Source organism: Neophocaena asiaeorientalis, unplaced genomic scaffold, assembly GCF_003031525.2.
Source record: "Neophocaena asiaeorientalis asiaeorientalis breed wild unplaced genomic scaffold, Neophocaena_asiaeorientalis_V1.1 scaffold116, whole genome shotgun sequence".
NCBI lineage: Eukaryota > Metazoa > Chordata > Mammalia > Artiodactyla > Phocoenidae > Neophocaena > Neophocaena asiaeorientalis.
Window position 1 is genome coordinate 11,717,171 of NW_020174561.1, and position 6,000 is coordinate 11,723,170.

The window sequence follows — 6,000 nt, forward strand, 5'->3', positions numbered from 1 at the left end:
ACTAAAAACTAAACTAAGATAAACATAAAAACCAGAAACAAATCAGACACAGAAAGCAAGCCCCAAGTCTACAGTTGCTCTCAATGTCCGCTGCATCAATTTTGAGAACATTTATTGTCCATTCCGGTATTCCAGAGATGCAGAGTTCATCAAGTTGATTGTGGGGATTTAATCCGCTGCTCCTGAGGCTGCACAGAGAAACTTCCCTTTCTCTTCTTTGCTCACACAGCTCCTGGGGTTCAGCTTTGGTTTTGGCCCCACCTCTGTGTGTAGGTTGCCCACAGGCTTCCGTTCCTGCCCAGACAGGACGGGGTTAAAGAAGCAGCTGATTAGGGCTCTCTTGCTCACTCAGGCCATGAAGAGTGAGGGGTATGGTAGTCATAATTGGAATGTGGGGCAAGCCTGCTGCGGCAGAGGCCAGCGTGACACTGCAACAGCCTGAGGCACACCGTGTGTTCTCCCAGGGAAGTTGTCCCTGGATCTCAGGACCCTGGCAGTGGTGTACTGCACAGGCTCCTGGGAGGGTGTGGGTAGTGACCTGTGCTTGCACACAGGATTCTTGGAGGGAGCGGCGTCAGCATTAGTGTTTCATGCCCGTCTCTGGGGTCTGAGCTGATAACCATGGCTTATGCCCATCTCTGGAGCTTGCTTAGGAGGTGCTCTGCCTTCTGTGGGAGCACGGAGTAGGAATCCCTCTCCTAGCACACCCTGAAACAATTGTCTCTTGCCTCTTCAACAGCTCCAGACTTTTTCCCTGACTCCCTCCCAGCTAGCTGTGGTGCACTAGCCCCCTTCAGGCCGTGTTCACGCAGCCACCCCCAGCCCTCTCCCTGGGGTCTGACCTCCGAAGCCCGAGCCTCAGCTCCCAGCCCCCACCCGCCCCAGCAGGTGAGCAGACAAGAGTCTCAGGTTTGTGAGTGCTGGTCGGCACCAATTCTCTGTGCGGGAATCTCTCCCCTTTGCCCTTTGTGCTCTCCTCTGTGGCTCTGAAGCTTTCCCCCCACCCACCCCCATCCCTGCCAGTGAAGGGGCTTCCTAGTGTATGGAAACCTTTCCTCCTTCACAGCTCCCTCCCAGAGGTGCAGGTCCCATTCCTATTCTTTTATCTCTGTTTTTTTCTTTTTTCTTTTGCCCTACCCAGGTATACGGGGAGTTTCTTGCCTTTTGGGAAGTCTGAGGTCTTCTGCCAGCATTCAGTAGGTGTTCTGTAGGAGTTGTTCCACATGTAGACATGTTTTTTATCTATTTGTGGGGAGGAAGGTGATCTCCATGTCTTACTCCTCTGCCATCTTTAAGGTCTCCCATAATAGCACTTTTAATTTTAATCAGACAGACTTGATGCTCTGCTTCCATTTCGAATGATCAAATTATGGATATCTGTGCCCTGTTATTCCTTTTTATGTTCTATTCTCAATTATAAATAATTCATAGATTTCTTTTAGAGGCCACTACATTTGTTTCAAGTTCCTGTTTCAAATATATGAAACTTAAAATTTAGGAAGACATTTTAGTATGCCACCACAGTTTGCAATTCAGAATGATCCATCTCTGAACATGCTTACTTAATAAGCATCTACTGTGTACAACGAGTTGTACTGTACGCTTTAAAAACCTTTTAATTGAATCTAGTATGGCTAAGGTTTTAGTCTTAAAGACTTGTGAAATGAACACAAATCTAGTTTTCTCTTTGTAGTTGTTTTTGCTATGCTTTACATGCATAAAAACACTGGCTTTTAAATTCAACCCAGTACAAAAGTGTTTTGCTATTATTTTTAATCACACTCTAGGCTTACATTTAAATGGCTATAATTAACTGTGCATTTAAATTTACAATTTCTGATTTTCAGCAACAAAATGATTTAGTTATACATCATTTTTATATATTTTGAGTCTAGCGGCTTGACTTTTAAGAGAATGAACTAGGAAAAAATATTCTTATTATGGTAGTAACTTTTTAGCTACTAATAAAGAATTTGGTGGGTAGCATGGGAAAATATTCATGCATGCTAAAATTCATAATTCAGGGAAACAAATGTTCCCATTTTTACATGGCCCTTATACACCCAACCTGCACTAGGAATTCTGTACAATTATTGCATCAGTGCTTTTAGATATGATGCCACTCAGTTCCCTGATGCAGAAAGAACCTGTATTCTTCTCTGTGGTGCTATTATTTGTTATGCCTAGAAGGCCTTGAGCATTTTCTGCAGTGCCAGAGCCCCACTGCTTTGTATTTCCATCATGGGCATGAAAAACTATCATTTTTAGGAAGAAAAACAGTATGAGAGAAAGACAGTTCTTACTATATTAACTTTAGCTGAGGAATATGTGCTCTCTGTTATAATTTTAAGAGCAGCTTAAATTTTATGTACATGATAAAATAGATCCTCATAACTATTCAACCAAGAACTATTCTATTTTTAGTCAACTAAAACTATACTTATATTGATAATCATTATCAATTATAGAGTGTTCATTATAATGAACAGGCAGAACTATAAAGAAAATACCAGACCCAACTTTCTCCTTAGATATTTATGACAGAAGACAGAAAAATATAGTTAAGTACATTTCACTATTAGTAGCAGAAACAAGATGTAGCAGGACATATGTACATAATCACCAAACAGAAGGCAGTTAAGAAATGATAGAGAATGATAAAATTGTTCCAGTGATGTGAACTAGTGATACTAGGGGAAAAAATCTTCATCTGTAGGAAAGTTAGAAAAGTTTGAAAGTAATAGGAAAAAAGGACGGGGCTAATATTTTAAGCAGTTGAGAATTTGACCTTACTTTAAAGAACTTTCAATGTCTCTCTATTGTATACATAAGACCAAGTTCAAACCCCATTATAAGACATTTTATGATATAGCACTGTTGTCATTTATCCATATTCTTCTCTTTTTCTTTTCTGTTTTCCATTCCTTATCAATACCATATAAACATACGCACACAGACACACACACACCTCCTCCAATATATAGGCACACACTTCTCTTTCTCCCCAAGCTATCCAACCCAATCCACAGGCCCACTCAAGTTCCATCTTTGATCACTTTGACCCACGTTAACTTCTCAGTTCTCCAAGGCCTAGGTTATATGTGATCTGTGTGTGGTTTTACATGATATGATGCCGTTCTCTAACTGCTTCAGATTTCTCTAGTAAGATTGTAAGCTCGTGGGTCTTGTCATCTACCTATTTTCCACCCCCACAAAGTACCCTAGCTTACTACTAGGTGATAACTAAATACTTAAAAGGTAGAAATATTATTTGCATATAAGGACAGAAGAGCAGAAATGGTAATTTTGGAAATTTTTAAATTAGAAATATTTTTGCCTTGTCCCAGTTGAGAGGTTAACTCAAATATTATTTCCAAAACAGGCAGAGAGAAAGAGAGAGAGAATCTATAATCAAAATCTAGATAATCTTGCCCTCTCCTTTGTAAATAAATATGCTACTAATCTTTTAATGGCAAATGAACTTTAAAGTTTTCATTCGTGGTGATGAATTCTGAACTATCATACTTTCTCACTTGGCTTCCTTGTGAACAGTTTCAGACAAATGTCCTACACAATCCGAAAGGCTATGTGACGTTTTATTTACAACAGCTCTGCAATTTTAACATTAACATGCTAGGCAATATTGAAGGTACATGTTCAAAAATTTTTTTTTTTTTGCAGTACGTGGGCCTCTCTCTGTTGTGGCCTCTCCTGTTGCGGAGCACAGGCTCCGGACGTGCAGGCTCAGCAGCCATGGCTCACGGGCCCAGCCACTCCGCAGCATGTGGGACCCTCGTGGACCAGGGCACAAACCCGTGTCCCCTGCATCAGCAGGCGGACTCTCAACCACTGCGCCACCAGGGAAGCCCCAACATGTTCAAATTTTTAAAGACATTTTTATGTTGGAACATTCTTTACGTTGGACAATATTCAGAGGTGGTCACACTGTGTTAATAAAGGATATCTCTTAATCTATTATTCAATAAGGACTTAGATTTTAATAATCACATCATGACTACAAAAACAGCATCATTTAGATATCAATTAAGCTATAGTGGAATAAGGCACACAGATGCATTTTACATCACTAAGAACAAGAGTTAGGCTTATCAAGTATAAATAAATATTGTTTTAATATCAGTATTTTTCCCCAATAATTAAAATAAATTGTAAAATATATTCTAGAGTAACCCCATTTTTACCAGATGATTCAAATGACATGATTGAAAAATCTCTTTGAAACGCCATTAAGAATACGACCCTGGCGCTTCCCTGGTGGTGCAGTGGTTGAGAGTCCACCTGCTGATGCAGGGGACATGGGTTCGTGCCCCGGGTCCGGGAAGATCCCACATGCCGTGGAGCGGCTGGGACCATGAGCCTGTGCGTCCGGAGCCTGTTCTCTGCAGCGAGAGAGGCCACAACAGTGAGAGGCCCGCGTACCGAAAAAAAAAAAAAAGAATATAACCTTGGACTTCCCTGGTGGCACAGTGGTTAAGAATCTGCCTGCCAATGCAAGGGACATGGGTTCGATCCCTGGTCCGGGAAGATCCCACATGCCGCAGAGCAACTAAGCCCTTGCACCACAACTACTGAGCCTGCGCTCTATAGCCCGCGAGCCACAACTACTGAAGCCCGCACACCTAGAACCCATGCTCCGCAACAAGAGAAGCCACCACAATGAGAAGCATGCGCACCGCAATAAAGAGTAGCTCCCACTCACTGCAACTAGAGAAAGCCCGTATGCAGCAACAAAGACCCAATGCAGCCAAAAATAATAAAAATAAATAGTAAATAAATAAAACAAAGGAAACTTAGACTTAAAAAAAAGAATATAACCCTACAATTTTATAATACATTTTTTATGTGCTAAGAATATTAACCTTCTAATAGCAACTAAATTTTTAAGGTATATTCAAGTACACTTTAGAATAATTTTGTTTCATTTCAAATACAGACTGTTAACAACAACATAAATGCTGTTGACTTTGGTATATGAGGGCACTTATTATTTTATTAAATCATTGTTATCATGATCATAGTTATTTTAAATCAAAATAAGTGGAGACAATTTGGGTGTCAGTAGGACATAAGAGTAAGAGAACCTTGAACTCTCAATAGTTTGTTAGAAAATTGAACACTCTGCGTATTAATCAGTGAAAAATAAAAAGGGATGGTTGGATTTCTTGATTTTACAACTATATTTAAAAGAAAAAGGAAAATGGGCATGTATCTGTATAAACCCATTCCTACAGCTAATACCTTTTTTAAAAACAAAAAACTAAAACATTCAGTTCAGTGGTTCTCCTGAACGTTAAGTAACTGTAAGAATCAGGGACAAATAATTATAAGCCTTTATTTTATTAACCCAGAAAAACTACAAGTAATGACCTTCTCTATTCAGCTAACTGAACTTGGCTTATGGTTTATTTCTGAGAGAGAGATCATAAAGAAGATTGTTTAATGATTGTAAATCAATGTTCAAAAGAATTCATTTACTCATTCAACAAACATTTATGCGCCACCTACTATGTTCCACTGTATTCAGTACAATGATAACAATAGTGAATAAAACAAAGACACAATATCCACTTCGACTGCAAGGTAGTCAAGTAAGTTTGTTTTGTTTTGTTTGCGGTACGCGGGCCTCTCACTGTTGTGGCCTCTCCTGTTGCAGAGCACAGGCTCCGGACGCGCAGGCTCAGCGGCCATGGCTCACGGGCCCAGCCGCTCCGTGGCACGTGGGATCTTCCTGGACCGGGTCACGAACCCGTGTCCCCTGCATCGGCAGGCGGACTCTCAACCACTGCGCCACCAGGAAAGCCCTCACGTAAGTCCTAATTTTTGCAACTTTAACAAGCCAGCACAAAAGTAAGTGTAAGATGAGGGAGAAACTGGATTCTCTGAAAAGCAGAAGAAATTTAAAATCACCTGTTACTTCTCTAGGACCAGCTCTACTTCTCCCACTCCACAATGCATCTGCCATCCTTTAATAAAATGGCT